The following is a 16,291-nucleotide window of genomic DNA, read 5'->3' on the forward strand; positions in this document are numbered from 1 at the left end:
GGGTTCACATTATTTATAGAACAATTTCAAAGACTTTAATCCCCTCCCTTTCCCCTCCCAAACACAGAAGCACGTTTCTAAAGCAGGATCTTGTGGGAGAAAAGATGTATTACCACTTTAGTTTTGGGAAGACCTTAATGTGGTCATTCATTTTAAAAACAATGGTTAAAGACTTCAGATTTATTCCTTATTCATCTTTCTATCTCATTTCTAATGTTCTAATAACCTTAATTAAATGCTGAGTAGTTTAGAATATTATTAAATAGCTTTCATAGGATTTTTTTTTTTAATTTCTGATTACATCATGAGTACAGATTATTGAATATTCCATTCATTTTAAAATTATGATTAAGGGGATAATCCCCCAAAAGATGTTTGTAACAATTTTAACTAAGCTGTGTTAATTGAGTTAGGGGATAAGAAATGAGATTTAAAGGGTGAGCAAGGGGTAAAATCAAAGCCCGCGTAGTTTTAAAATCAAGTGGATTAAGAGATTGGTCAGAATGGAGGAGGTGGTGGGTCAGAAGCTGAAGGAGTGGTTCGAATAGAAAATTCACTTACCTTTGTGCCGCGTGCCTATCTTCCACGGAAGGGATGTGCAACGGCACCCCTTGTAATGTGGTCAAACACGAAGGGTAAAAAGTGCTCGTTACGGATCAACAGACTGCACATTGCTCGTTGTCAGGCGAAGGTGAGCAACATGAAAGGCCACGGGAAAGCCTGCCCAAGTGTCACCTCAAGCGTCTGAGAGCGCTGTGTCCCCTGACGTGCCCGGGAACACCAGGTCAGCCTCCAGCACGCCTGTGTCCCATGGGTTGGGATCATTGTCCCAAGCGATGCATTGAGCGGCGCTGAGGCATCAATCGTTTTGATGCTTTTGGTTTAGGACGTTGAGCGTGGGCCTTCCCAGCATCCTCCCCTTGTCCTTACATTTGTTTATAGCTCACTAATTGTCAGCGTGGCATGAATTTTGCTAGGTTATTTTTCCTACTGCTCTGAAGTATCGGTTGGGAGTTGATTGTTGCAGCTTTTCTGGTGACCACTTTCTTCTCGGTGGCCATCTCCCTCTTCCTCACCATGCAGAGGGCTTTACATGCGATGTTCCCAGCTCACCACCTCTTTGTAAGAGGAGCATAGCTCAAACATATCTGGAAACCAGGCAAGATATTTTTACTTGTGTTCCTGAAACCCTGCATGAGTAACCGGAGACGCTCGCATGCTGGAGGAATTTCTGGAGTCATCAGTACTTATGGAAATTATGGCACCCTTTGCAGTTCCCTCCTGGGTGTGTGAGAGGAAACCATTGCCTATGAAACTGAGACTGGGGAGAAGACAGGCAGGAAAGCGAGTGAAAAGCAGGGTGCAGGACTTGAGCTACCAGGAAGGGGTGAAGGAGGGTGGGTGCTTTTGTTTAAAAGACGGACCAAGGCAGCCTGGTAAAGACAGATTGACCCACATGACCGATGTCGGAGAGGTTATCACATGCATGTCACTTGCACGTGAATTCCTTACAGTTATACAAGCATCGTTTGGGAATTAAAGCAATCTGCATGGCAGCCTTAAGAAGAGCAGGATAAATCAGCCCATGAACCATGGGTGCTGGGAGGATGGTGCACACCACCTTTTTCTCTGGAATGTGTGTTGGTTTCACAAGATTTGCACTGGTTCAGGGTACAAAGGGGGATCTAAAACGTCCCAGCGAAGCTGGGGAGAGGCCGACTGGGAAAAAGCAGCTTAAACCCCGGAGAGGAAAACATAAAGTGAATTTGAATTTAACCAAGGAGAATAAAATACTGCAATGACTGATGGCAGCATTAGTTTTGTAGGCTCAGTTATGTAGGCTGGGATTTAATCTGTTTAGATCTTTTTCTTCCAAGCTTAACAGCTTTAATTATTTTTACAAAGAAAAAAAATCAATACATCCTTACACACTATTAATAAAAAAATCAAGTATCATTGATATTTGAAAACAGAAATCATGAAGAACATATTGCATTCACACCAACTACATACCAAGCAGAATGTTAATAACATTAACCTTTACTCTATCAGATATTTTCAAGAAATACCACTATATTTTTTGCAACGGCTCATATCTGTCATTTAACTGACATGTGATCTTTGCTAAGTTTGCCAAATCACTGAGGCCTGAATACCATTCAGCAATGTTAATTTTGTTTTCCTATTCCAGCCTTTACACAATTATTCTCATGGCAATCATTCTAGCCTTGAGTATAAATAATACTTCAAGTGGTTTGTTGATATCCAGAAAATGATGTGTATCTACATTAAGAGATTCTGGAATCTAATGGGAGAACCATGCATATTATTAAGCTGAAATGCCTATTTCTTTCCTCCCAGATGGGAAGTAGTACAGGGTAGTGCCATGGCATATGCATTAATTTTATTCCTTCCGCAAATTTTAGCACATATTATTTTTGCAGATTTTGAGTCTTTTGCCTCCTACCAAATATCCAGGAGATTTAAATAGGATTTTGCTGCAGAAAAGATCTCAATCTTAACACTTAGGACCCTGGGTAATTCTCAGGTGAGCCGAGGAAGAAGAGCATGGGAGAAGTTCCTCTCTGGAGAAGAATAAGAAAAGAAATGAGAGTTTGGTAAGAGGAATCCTTGAGGATTAACAGAGGCAAAAAGAGAGACAGAGTAATTTTCCTGGCTCCCATATTTCAGCCCTACAGATCGGGTATGCTTGCTCTGAAGGTCCTAGCAGTAAATAAAGAGCACGTTTAAAATGAGGGGGATTGCAACCAAAGGGTAACAAAAAACATAAATCCCAATATCTGTCCATCGGCATTGTTACCCCATTAATACACACAAATACTTTTCCATTTAAAAATTAGTCTGCAACAGACTTCTTACTAAACTTGTGGATTTCTTGCACATTATCTTCCATAATTTTTACTTCCTATTACTTGCTTTTTCCAATTGCAGGCCTCTTGTTGCTTTTTCTTTCTTTTCTGTCCAGCGGGACTTTTTATCTCCTCAGGACCTGAAAGTGAGGAAGGAGCACCCGGCGCTGCGCGCTGGCTGTTCGGGTGGGAGGGAGCTGTGTGGGAGCATTTCCTCCGGCACTTGATAGATAACTTGATAGGCCAAGTTTAAAACCGGGATTGTTGACGTTTGCCGATGTGCAGGCGTAGCAGGGCCTCAGCTGGAAAGGCTGACGGTCTGAGGAGACACGAGGCAGTACAAAATGAGGGTTTGACTGAAGCGATTGCTGCTTCTCTCTTTACTGCTTCACTTTCTGGGTTCCTGCAACTTGATCTTTGTATATGTTTGGACTTCACAACCTGTACCCGTTATCTATACGGTGTTTGAAGCTGACATCAGTTGACGGCGGTGGCCGTGAAGACCGGAGTCTAGAGTTGGTGTTGAGTCTTGAGGAGAGCCCTGTGGGGAACTGGCTCAGGAGAGCGGTGCAGGTTCAAAATCTGATTGTCCTGTTGCACTGGCCCAGCCAAAGGCTGCAATTAAACATCTCCTGTAATGAGCTGAAGGCTAAGTTACTCTTCCAGCCACAAATATCCACAGGTGAGGAGGTGGATGAAGATGATGCTCTCACACAACCCACTTCCCGGTGCGTCTCCCGGCAGAAGCCCTGCCTGTCGTACGCGCTGATGCCTCCTCAGGCTGGACGTGCCTCTCCGCTCTGGAAAGCAGGAGCTCTGCAGGGCTTCAGTGGAGGCTGTGGTCCTCCCCATGGAGAAATGCGTCTGTCTCCAGGGCACAAAAAAAGAGTATTATGGCATATGGGCACACACACTGCTTGGCTTGAGAAGCATGCTCCCCAGCCAGGTCCACCCAGGCTACGTAACACGTTTTAAAAGCAGAGATCTGATGGCCAAACACAGCAGTGCATACCCAGCTGCAAATCTACATATAAATTGATCTCTTCAGTATCTGGTTTTAATCTTGGTTTTATTTCAAGCCATCTACCATTAATAAATATCTCGTGATCCTCTCTCTCCCCACTGAATAGCTACGGTCAAAACATCCCTGGTTTAGACATCTCAAACACCCCGAGTTTAGACATCTCAGTTAAACGCTACCACTAGATGGGATGAAGCCAGCCTTTATTTCAGCAGTTCTTTTTCTGTCTTTTTTTTTTTTTTTTTTTTCCTCCCTCCCTCCCTCCTTCCCATCAGCATAGATGCAATTTTTGTCAGGATAACTTCTGTTGTGTCTGAATTCCTCTTTGTGCTCTTCCCAGCATTTTAGGCAGCACTGCACTGCAGCATCACACCCCTCTCTGGAATGCTATTCCCTCAAGACTCCCATGGCACAGAGAGATGGGTAATGTTTTCTGAGCTTCTTCCACTATTACCACATTTTCTATAGAGGATCAAAATGGATTATTTTCATCTTGACATGCAAATGCCTAGTCTGTGCCCTTGGCTGAGATCTCGGCATTGACTACAGAAGTAAAAGATACGGGGGTAGTAGCTTTTTAATATCACATATGGAAGCGGCAGTCTTATTTCTTAAGGACAAAAAAAAAAAAAAAAGAAAAACTGACTGTAGTCCATTGTGACTCTCAAAAAAAAGAAAAACCTAATAAAAATATTTTCTCATGCACTTACTGAACGCTGTATTCACATACCGTCGCTGGTCTGCACAGCGGCAGATGAACGTTGTGTGCAACTCAAGATCTTGCTGTTGTACCCTGATCTGCCCGTCTGCCGTGCCAAGGTATCGATGGGAAGAAAAGACACATGGATAATTTTATCAAGTCAGATTAAAAGCCCGAATACAAACATTTAATAAGCGATGGAATTAGAACAGGAATAGGAAAGATTTCTAAGGCTCCTCGTGAAATGCTTATAGAGCTAAAAAGGTCGAATTCTTCCCCAGTTTTCACTCCACATAACAGCAGTTAAGTAAATGAAATAGCAAGACCTGCAAATCGTTGCAGGATACAACCCGCAGAATATGTTGATACACCATAAAAGTCATTGTGTGGTTTCGCGTTAACATGAAAGAAATGATATCTGACCACCAGAGCGCCCGCACTGACTCACTGTTTCTAATTATTATTATATTCTTTTTCTGAAACAACAGCAGCGACAAAACAACATCAAGCAATTGCCTCCTGGCTAGCGTTCTCGGCAAACCCTCATGACTATTGACTCAAATGAGCAGCCCAGCAAGTAAGTTGTTAGCTTAAATGAAAATTATAGCAGAGACAAAAATGTCAGCCTGGGAACTGAACTAATAAGGGAAAGAATGCGCACGAAGCTGCCGGCGCAGTTTTAAACCTCGGGAAGAATAAAGGGAAAGCACAGCTCCCGAAATTAACTTGTGAGGCGGAGGTAAACAGGAAAAACCCACATCCATCGCTACGTGGCACCAAGCCGATGAGTGCGGGACTCAGCCGCTATGGCTTACCGACGCCTTTACACGCTAGAACTTGAGGTAGGGTTTACGGTAGGCGGTGGATTAAGCGCGGCCTGACAGTTTGGCGACCCGTTGCCACTGCCAGCCCGTCTGACCTTCCTGCTTTCTGTCTCGCAGGCAGGAAAAGCAACGAGATGGGGTCAGGCAACCTGGATGCGTCGTCGGACGCAGGTCCCTGGGAAGAAAGGGGCTGCTGGTGAGCGATGGGGGAAGCAGCTCTGGCCCGAGGTCCTGAGCGGGGTGAGGAGTCAGAGGGGAAAGGTGATAAGCCGCGTTGGGCTTGTTCTGCAGAGCCCCTGGCTGCCGTTCAGGCTGAGGTCTTGGACACAGTCCACCGACAGGCCTCCTGCCAGGGGATTTGTTACTGCGAGAGCTCGGCTTAGGCAGGATTTTATTACAAAAATTGTCTCGATTCTTCTTCTGTCTTATTAAAATCTATCCCACCCTTCCCTTCCACCCCAGGAGGAGGAATATTTTGTATATATCTGGGTGAAACACACAAACAAATTCATTTCCCACGGATAATATATTCAGAGTGATTTGCTTTTCAGAGTCAGGAGCTCAAAATGATGAATTTATTATGCAAAGTAATAATTGCAAATTATATTGGCAAACTCCATTCCAGAAAAAAATGGGGTATTAATATAACTAAAAGGATTAAAAAATACTGGCTGTTAACTTGGGGCTACTGCAGATATTTTAGGAGGTTATATATCTCTGTTCCACCTAAACCACCAGAGGCAGTAGCTTTCATTTTAAAGGTCTAGTGAGATACCGTAATTAATGGGCCCACCTAACAGCATATGTCGCACTTGTATTGAAGTACTAGGACATGGTGCATATTATGAAAGAAAGTGAACGAAATGCTTAGCATCATAAAAATTTGCATCTCTTTCTAGTTCATTTTTTTAGTGTGAAGAGATGAAATATATCAGCGTCGGAACGCGGAAGAATTTGACTCCAGTTTTTGGGTCAAGCTAGCCTGTGCCTTCAATGGGGTGACTGAACGGCATATTTTGACTTTATGGGTCCTTACAGGATCCGAAATGCCTCATTAACAATCCCTTGGAGATATATAGCACTTCCCAAGGATGACTGGAGCAAGCCAACTGCTCCGGATGAACCTGGGGGCAAGTGGTTATTCCTCCTTCAAGTTGCCCACGGGTTCCCTTGGTCCTTTATGGTCATCAACAGAAAGGGGCCCCAGCAGTTGCCAGGGTTGAGGTCTCTAATGCAGTGCTTGTCAGCTACATGAGATTTATTTGCTCTGCTGGATCTGTACGTTATGTCAGGGGTACTCAAAGGATTAATTTGCAATTGTGGTCTTCTTCACAGTAAAGCACAGCTCTCTGCTGCTGTAGAAGCATTTTCCTTTCTGGCACACAAGTCCCATTAGGAAGTACTCTGCAGTAGATTATGTTCTCCAGGGTAGTGGAGATTTGTGGGTAATTACAAGAAAAATAAAGATAATGTGCTTGTAAACCTTGCAAGTAATAGTTGCAGTACTAATGCTGTAATTCATAGGCATGGCACCATTAGAAAGTGATGGAGCTTGTTAAATTTAAACACTAGTGACATTTTTAACATACTTTTCATGAAAGCATTATGAGCCGAGTGCAGGGATGGGATTCAAGTGCTCCACAAGTCTGACTCCTCCTGACTCTGGCACACATGCTGGCCGTGCTCCTGAGACGGTCCAAAGCACCTCACTCCCCACGAGGGAGATGCTTGAGGATCACCTGCTGCTACCAACCCTGGAGCAGCTTCTCCAGAGCTTGTGCTGCGAGAGCCTTAGTGTAGCTGGGCTTCCAGACCATGCCATCAGGCATTTTAAACCATGCCTGCTTGTAGCTAAAGCCTTAAGTGATGTGCCTTTGTGAGGTGGGCAATAATCAACTCCTAACCAATATTTCAGAGCAATAGGAAAAATAACCTCAGGGTGACAGTTATTTAGCATTTGCAAGGGACTTTGAAGACATAGGAGCAGTGGGAGTTTACAGAACTCTGCAAGCCGAGAACAAACTGTCTAACACTCATTTCCTCACATCTTTTCTTCTAACGTGCCTTTATCGATCATCATTGCTACGGAAGGAGTTCCACCTTGTGTAAAAAAGTCACTGGAAACAACGAGGGGCAACCGAAGATGTTTAGCGTATAAACATTGAACTTAGGATCAACAGCTTCTTCACTGAACAACAAACCTCTGTTCTACTTTTCAAGCAGAGCAGCAGAGACCCCGATTCACAGATTTTTTGCACAGATGCCAAGACCAGCATGCCTTAGGAGTGACAAAGAGGAGCTGTTGCCCACCTGCCCAGCTTGCAGCATCAATAGCAGGCACAAAGGTAAATCTGCTCCCCAGGTGCCACAATGCAGTTCCTCCAACTGAACGCCAAACCCTGTTTTTGGGCTTGGTCTTCCCAGCTAGGTGAGGACACAGACCAGTTAACTCCTCTAAACGCACATTAAGTCCAACTAAAAACATAAATAAAATCAGAAAAGGGGACTGGAATTCAGCAGAACTCTACAAAGCTGAATAAATACTCAGCTAAAGCCAATTCTCTTGGTGTTTGTAGAGTTATGCTTCTGAGGGAGATGTTTTGGAAACAACTTTGGGTCATCCAAAACACTGGTTGATAGCCACTGCCAGAGACGTGTTACCTCGCTTGATGTGGCGGTGTTTTGATATGGTTTGAGAAGTTCCTGTCACATTTACTGTATCTTCTCAGTGAAATTGCTATCATGGCTGATGACATCAGCAGCGAAGAATGAGGTAATACGACCTGTTTCCCTGCGAAGCCATCGCTCCAACAAAACATATGCCATAATGTTTAGCAATAAGCGTTGAAGTATTACAAATAGTTACAACCGAACTCTACATGCCAAATAAATGAAACAAGTATGTCTTATTTCCTGCTAAACTGCAATATGGTCAGGCAAAGCTAACTGCAGAGGCTCCACTGTGAGCAGAAAATGCTCAGATTAAAAACTATGTTGGTGGCACCCAAACTGCATCAAACCAACGATATAAAAAAGGAAAGTCAGGTCTGTATGTCCTTGCTAGGGTCTCAAATTTGATTTTGTGGCTTTGATTGTCTCTACTGCCTTGAAACCCGCAGAATTATGGGATTTTTACGTAATTTCATCCTTTTCTGAAGTAGACTGCTTCTATTGCTGGTGAAGCAGACAGGGATGTCCAGGAGACGGTTCAGCCCATCAGGTGTGTGAGACAGGCATGCTCTGGGTCGCAGACTTCTGAAGACACCAAGGTGATCTTGGACCGAAGTGCCTCCAAGGCTGATATTGCTGCAGCTGGCTCCTGGCCAGCAATCCAAAATGCTGAATGAGTAGCCTGTGCTTCCAACCCAGCACCTCAAATTGGGTTCAAAACAGCTGACAGAAGCATCTATTCACTTGGTAGCCCAACAGCCTCATGAGTGTAGGTCTTATATTCTTTTTTCCTTTGTTTCCCAATGAGCTGAGAAGGGAATCACTGTTTTCTGTTAAAATACTTTGGGAAGAGGAGATAGAAAGCAATAGTGCCTGCCTCCTTGATGTAATGCAATAGCCTTATTGTCAGAGCAGTCACAGAGGAAGAGGGACACGTGGGTCCCATTTCCCCTTCTGCCCCGGGCGGCTCAAACCCGTGTTTCCCACCCTTTAGGGAAACGGCTGTGGTCAAGAGGAGGATTCAGGATTCACCGGGCCAGCGAGCGAAGATGAAAGGGAGCACGGCTCCAGGGCTCAGGGCATCCTTTCTGTTCCAGTCTCTGCTCCCAGGATTGTTTCTGTCTTTTATTTAAAGACTGTTTCATGTCAGAGCACACAGTCTGGGGAGTGGGATGACACAGTGGCATCGTTTCACTGCTTTCTGCTGACCCACACAACATGGACCGTGCCTTGCAAAAAGGCAAGTATAAAAGTATAAAGTAATCATTTATTGGAAAACTAGTGAATATGCATACTTAGTATGTGTTTAAACTGTACATCTAAATCAGTCGGCGCGCACATTAGGTGGAGCAATCCCCTGCACGTCCAGTGCTGCAATAAAGAATACCTGCTTAATAGTCACCAAGGCTATTGACTCTTAACTTCGGCATTTCACGGCATCAGTTCAAAAGTACAAGTATGAAAATATAAAATGTACAGGTTGTGGTATGAATTGAAATTGAAGAGATTGGGACTTTTCAATTGGCAAAAATGAGTAAGAAGGAATATATTAGCACTATTCAAGATAATGAATCATACCGAGTAGGTAAAACAGGTTATTCTGTTTATCCACTCAAGAAACAAATTTTAATGAAGCAGAAAGCAGGGGGGAATGTAATCAAAGGAAGATTTCACCCCCCACCCCTCTTTCTTTTTTAAACAAAAGCTGTAATTAACCTGTTGAACTTATTGCTACTAGGTATAACTTAGGCCAAGAGATTAGTAGGATTCAAAAAGGATTAGACATCCATATGCATAACAAAAATACCCATAAGCTACAGCGGGTAGAATATGATCTCAAACCCTCTTATAATCTAGTGTGTCTCTTAATACCAAGTGAATCCTGTGTACCAACTTCTGTCTAGTCAAGGACCTTGTGAAGCACCTCTCTTGTTATCCAGGTTCTTTATGCACCATCCTTACAGAAAAAAGAAAACAAAAAGAGGATGGCAAAAATACAGTACACTCTTCTGCATTACTGCTGTTCCAGGGAAGCAGCTGTTATATTGCGTACAAGGAATAGTGATTTTGCAAACTTACATGATATTTGCATACTTCTTAAACTGGCGCTGTTGCACTCTAAGTGAAATTCAGCCCTGGTGAATAAGGAGAGGGAGAAGCACAATCTGACCACCCATCTAGGAATGAAGATGTCGGAGCCCTTTCCATAAGAGTCAATGCACAACAGTGAGGGGCTGATTTCCCACTGTAAGTCTGCTCTTACTTTCAGTGGGAGCGGGCTGACAGAAAAGGTCCTTACAGAGTAGTTGTGTGCCAATAATGCAGTGAGAGAAACAGACGGCTACCAAATTCTCCCCATGTGCATTTCGTGCGGGCTGAGGTTAAACCTGTCTTTTTCCACCCGGTGGGTTATAGGTGCGCAGTGGCGTCTGGAAAATCAGAGAGCATTTCTGAAAATTGGGTCTGGGTTCTTCTTCCTTTCTTTGGGCTCAGTTATTAGGAAATAAATAAGGACAGGTAGATCTTAAAATAACCGTCAAGGTTTTATAATTGTTTTTAGTCTCTGGGAGGCTGTAGAAGTTAAGAGAAGACTAACTCTTAGATTATATTAAGTTAGCAGTTATTTACTGTCTGTGGGAGTGGGCCTCAAATGTACAATCATAATTGCATTCAAATTTATATATTTTCTTTTCTCTCTGATCTCTTTTGGCTGGTCCCTCTGGCCACTGAGGAAGGCTGTCCTTCTAGCCCCTGAATGTGACCCTAGGAGCGGGAAGACCACCTGGTCCTCCGGTTTGGGCTGAATATGTTGTTTTGCTGCTGTGAAAGCATAGAAAGGTCTCACCTTGCTGCCAGTGCCACCGTCTCACATTCTGAAATTCAGAGAAACAATCCCACCATCTTTATGGGTTAAGCATCGACTGGGCTCCCGAGTCTCCTCAGGTACCGCTAAAGTTTTTGCAGTTCAAAAATGTTCAATGCCTTAAGTGATCGGGACTAGAGAAAGTATTTCCTAGTTAAAGCTTTTTCTACCGATACAGATTTACCAGATACATTTAGTTGTGGGTGATATTTAATAATTCCAGAGTCCCTTTGCTCTTGGTTTACAATTTGTCAGCATTACTTTATTACTGTTTGCAAAAGTAACAAAAGGTGTTGCAACGGGGATTCATTTGGGCAAATTAAACCTGCAGTGGGGTTTCAAATGCAGGCATTTGTCCCCTGGGATTAGACATCAGCAGCCTGTGGAATTATTTCTGACATTTCATCCATCATACACTCAGAATAACTAAACAAACCGGTGCTGCTCTCTCCCTGCTTAAAGAACAACTTTCACAGAGCCTTCCCACGGAAATATCCCAACCTATTAGTGTCAGGAAATTGTGCTCGGAAAGTTAAGAGAAAAAAGAAAAATCTTCTGCAAGTGAAAGGCAGAGATGTTATCGCACGTCAATAATGTGCATTGAGAGGTTTGCTTGCAAACAGCTTTTCTGCTGGTGTAAATCGGAATGATGTAACTGGTGTAGGTGTATCGATTTTGTTTAGTCCGTGAATTTTCACCATAGGAGTGACTAGATCTGGAGCTGCAAGGAACTGGACTTACTCTTCCTAAAGTAAGCTGCCAAATCAGCATTAGGTGAAATGGGAGGAGGGCTGGACCATGCAAAGACTTCTTCTTTCCCTCCTGTTTGTTTGCAAAAGTAAAGTTTAAAATATTTAAGTTTTCAACACACCCTCTTGCACCCTGCTTTTTTCAGCCTTTTAGTGAAATGCCGAGCACATACTTCGGTGGCCAAAGTGTTTATTTCAACCAGCTCATTCCTGGCTAAATACGATCAAACTAGATTAGCTGTAATATTTAAATACCACAGCATCAGTGAACAAAAACTCTGGACTAGCTCATTATTAGAGGATAATACCCCTTTAATTTATATTAAAAAAAAGAAAGTTGTCTAATAGACCTCAAATTGGTTTCCCATTCAGGAGAGACCTCCAAGGATATATTGGAATTACAGGAGGTTTCCCCCCCCCGGCTTTAATAACTAATATAATGCACTTTGAAGTAATGTGGTCTCACACCGAAATCTACAATCAAACACCTAAACTAACAGAAAAGGTAAAACCACCACAAGGGAGAATTTAGAAACGGAAGTGCATAATCAGATAAATGAGAAGAAAGTTTTGAAAAGGATTGCAGAGGAGTAACAGGAGATATTGCTGGCGTGTTTCTTACTTCATTGTTGTTTTCCTTCAGCAAAAGTTCTATCAGCTGGGGAGAGTTGCTCATTTCTTTGAAGCTGGCTCTTGTTTCTCTGAAATCGGATTCCTTATTCCCAGGGCTCCACTCCGCGATGCCAGCACAAACATACATCAGCAGCTGCACAGCACTTTAAAGAGTTAGCAAGGAGCTATCAAGCAATTACTTATTCCATTTCAGATCTCTGTCCATTATTTTCACTGAGCAAGTTTGAAGTTGGGGGAACAAAAATCAGAGAAAGCAAATAAACATTTTGGAAGGCTGAGCATCTCACCTAAGGAGCGGGGCTCACCTGCTGTTAACTAGAGAGAGGAGACCCATAGGTGAGAAGTGCCGACGGGAAGAATAATCCTTATGCCACGAAAAAAGCCTTAAAAAGTACTTGGGTCTTCACTCTGACGAATACAGTGAGTTTTGGTGTGCTGAGCCGGTGTCAGCCTGACGTCTGTTGGGGACAGGCGCAGTTGCGGCCGTGTCTGCGGCTGGGGAGCGCGGTGTGCGGGCTGCTCCCACCTACGGCAGAGTCAGTCCCCTTAGAGTTAGTGGGGCTGTGTTGTGGATGAGTTGGGTAGAATGAAGTGAATGAAGAAACTCGGCTTGAAATGGTTGGATTACCTCCAAAATGAGTATTTTTTCCATTGTTGTTGTTGTTACTGAGCATAGATACGTGCTGTTTTCTGATGTGTGTGTCTCTGTGTGTGTGAAATACAAGCTATTATAGACAGAGATTGACTTTTCCTATAAACAAGTGTGCATTTATCCTTTTGCCCAAAGTGCATGATGAATAAAACCATTAACAAGCTTCTTGTAAAATAAGCAGTAGTGGAACCATGAACCGCCTTTGCTTCAGAGGCGACTGTGTTGTTGTTGCTCTTGTTGTTAATAACACTTGTAGTGTCCCTCGCTTGAGACCAGCGAAGTCAAAAGTCATCCCAACAAAAAGGCAGCAACATTTCAAATGCTCCCGTGCAAGCTTATGAGAAAAGATAGGTTTTGCTGTTTGCCCTCAAGTTGCCTGTTGGCCTGCGTGGCACTTAGTGACTTTGTCAATGGAAGCGCTACTCTGAATAATCTGAGGAAAAAGGTGTGGAAAACCATACAGATACCATTAACCATGGTGAGGAAATCAGAAAGTTTCAGGCCATAACTTCCTGATGCTTCATGGTTTTCTAAATTTTTAGTTGCCTACAACCCATCGTTCCCTGCAATTTTCTTGGCAAAAAACCCATCCATTTTTTGCCTGAATGGAGTGAGGGAGGGTTTCCTGTACATGCAGTTGGATATGCCTTGTTGCTGTGAATGTAGGACTCGGATATTTTGACAGGACACTTTTAATAGTTTTCCACAATTGTCTGCCAAAGCAAAACTCTGTGAGAAAGGACCTTTCCCCCCTGCTTCCCTCCTTTCCCCCCAGATCAGTGAAATGTACTTCTGGGTGAGCACCCAGGGCGAACCTCCCTGCTTGCATCCCAGCGGCAGAGGTGGCCAATATTCCTGTGAGAGAGATCAATCAAACTCTGCCATTGATTTACAGCCTGGCTCTTCATCTGTCCTCCTTTATTAACCTATGTGTGTAAGTGCATGCAACTGATTAAATGTTCTCCAGTACTAGAGTTTCATAAAACTGCTGCAGATGGAGCGGATCCTCGCCCACCAGAGTAATTTAGTAGTTTTGCTGCGGGAGTAAAAGGTTGGAGCTGGTCCATGGGCAGTCCTGGGAGCCAGGCCTGCGGTCACCTTTCTGGGTGACTTTTCCATCTTTGTCCCAGACCAGCTTGATTTCTCTGAGACCATATTTTTGTGAGCTGGGGCAGAAAGTGAGAGGGAACGAGGCAGGGTGGGACGGCTTGGGAATACATCCAGGCTTTGCATAAACTGATAGTTCAGTCATTCACCCAAAACATCAGCGGATCAGTCCTAATCCCCGAGTCAGTTATAAAACTGCGTCAACATGGAAGACAGCGCTACGCATTCTTGGAGACACAGGGTTGGATGTCAGCTTCAGGGAGACACGTACAGATCTGAGTTGCGGCAGAGCAGAGACAGGCATCAACTCAGGGCTAAGGATTTCCCCAGACACTGTAAAATTAGGTTACTTTATATATTTTTTATCCCCCTAGACTTTTTTGAAAATCTGGTTCTGCTTCTAAAACATTCACAAGTAAAGATATTGTGGAGGGAACCTATAACTAAGTAATTTGTAGCAGGTACTTTTTAATGAATGATGGATTACTTTTTTTTTGGTTGAGAAAGAGTGAAAATATTTTTTCAACCTTGATGCCGGGAGTACAGAATATAATTTACGTGTGGTCCCTATGTGGTGGCAACAGCTTTGTTGGTTTGCACAAACAGACATGAATGGTTTGGGATGAACAGGTCTCGAAAAACAGACCAAGAGGAATCTTGGTCACTTTGGTTTCCAGAGAGGTCCTAAAGATGCTGAGAGAATAAAGCAAGGGTTGTCCTTAGCCCACTCTTCCATACTGATCAAATTGTTAGGATGTGAACCTCCATTCCAGATTTCATCTCTCTTTCTCGCACAAGGCTGTAAGGCCAAAGAGGAGCCGTGGTCCATGGTGACCCTTCTTCCCTCCATCCTCTTCATGAAGCAAGACACATTGTAGAAGGTAGATCATCCCTTGTCTTGTATCTCCCAAAGTGCTCTCTAATTCTAAGCCTTCTACACCTGAAACCTTTGAAAAAAAATTAACATTTCAAAATGGCAATGAGAAAAGGAGAGACACCTACAATGCATTGTGCTAATCCTGCCCAGCTGGGGAAATCTCTTTCAGGCAGAGAGGGGCTGGTTGAGTACCCAACCTGAAATCAAGACACCAACTCTGCTGTATTGCTCTTTGTTTCCTGCCCTTTTATATTCACGTAGGGAAATAAATATTTCTAGATGAGAGAAACTAAATTTTAGGCAGTGAAAGGTGAGTGAGTTGAGTCCCGCTTATTTTTTACAGCTAGATATTTCTATAAGCAGGATAAAACAACGTCCCTGTCAAACAAAGGTAAGTTTTATAACATTTTATGGAAGTACCTACGTATCTCCCAAAAGACATGAAAAAGTTTCAAAAGGTTGTGATATCATTTCATGTATGACAGTAGCTGAGAGAGACAGCACAAGGCCTTAGGCTGCAGGGAACAGCTTGATCCTGTATTCCTGAAAATCCTTAGAAATTCTGCCAAAGGACTGGACTAGGTGTACTAAGAATGCTAAGGCGAGAAACTAGGCTGGGCTCGGTATATTATGATGAGGCTGAGGAGAGATACTACACTTGCTGGGATGCTTTCTAGCTTCTTTTAGGTTCCTTACTTGTGGCCAAAGGTTAATAAATGTATGTAGGAAATGACCAAACTGTGTTTTTCCATATGCACATGCGTTCTGAGGAGAAAACATAACTTTAACTGTTTCTGCGCATCAACATACAGCACTGGAAAGGTCAATAATGGCAAATCCAGGCGAAATTATGGCCCTGTTGGTGCCAGGTGCAAACTTTGCTTTGATGCAAGTGGGGGAAGCTTTCCAAGCAAAATTTGCTAATTTCTTCATTTGGACATCATGTCCTTTGTCTCAAGCAGCTGAGGTCAAGAATGGCTCAAATCAACACGGCCACACAGGGCGTATAAAGAGGTAAGTGGTCAACCAGTGTTGCTAAAACTGTGGTTTCCTTACAAGAAAGGTTAGCCCTGGCTAGAAAGTCTATTGTGTGACAGGATCACAAAGAACAATTATCACTCCAACAGCCAACACCATACAGGGAATTTAGAGTAAAATGCTTATCTCTGACCTGCCTTGTGCATCACCTGGTGGTCTGCAGGCACTCGTAGCATCTGTTGACATCAACAAGGCTGACAGAAAAGTATGTGTCAAGGTGACCCTAAGTTATGCTTTGATTAATCGACTCTGTAATTTGCCACTTTGGAGGGGGGGGGGAAAAGGGA

The 16,291-nt window shown here is 43.4% G+C and overlaps 1 long non-coding RNA gene across 3 annotated transcripts in view; it reads left to right on the plus strand.

Annotated features, from left to right (window-relative positions):
• The window catches only part of LOC134508478 (uncharacterized), a 69,209-nt gene that overhangs the window by 23,647 nt on the left and 29,271 nt on the right, over positions 1–16,291 (plus strand). For 2 of the 3 annotated variants that reach the window (XR_010069061.1, XR_010069062.1), the window contains exons 3-6: positions 5,537–5,611; positions 7,507–7,760; positions 9,080–9,329; positions 10,821–11,028. This is a non-coding gene — a long non-coding RNA (uncharacterized LOC134508478). Of the gene's footprint in view, positions 1–5,091; positions 5,434–5,532; positions 5,612–7,506; positions 7,761–9,079; positions 9,330–10,820; positions 11,029–16,291 lie in introns of those variants that run through there. The other variant, XR_010069063.1, reaches the window with a different exon arrangement.

This window comes from Chroicocephalus ridibundus, chromosome Z (assembly GCF_963924245.1).
Source record: "Chroicocephalus ridibundus chromosome Z, bChrRid1.1, whole genome shotgun sequence".
Classification (NCBI taxonomy): Eukaryota; Metazoa; Chordata; class Aves; order Charadriiformes; family Laridae; genus Chroicocephalus; species Chroicocephalus ridibundus.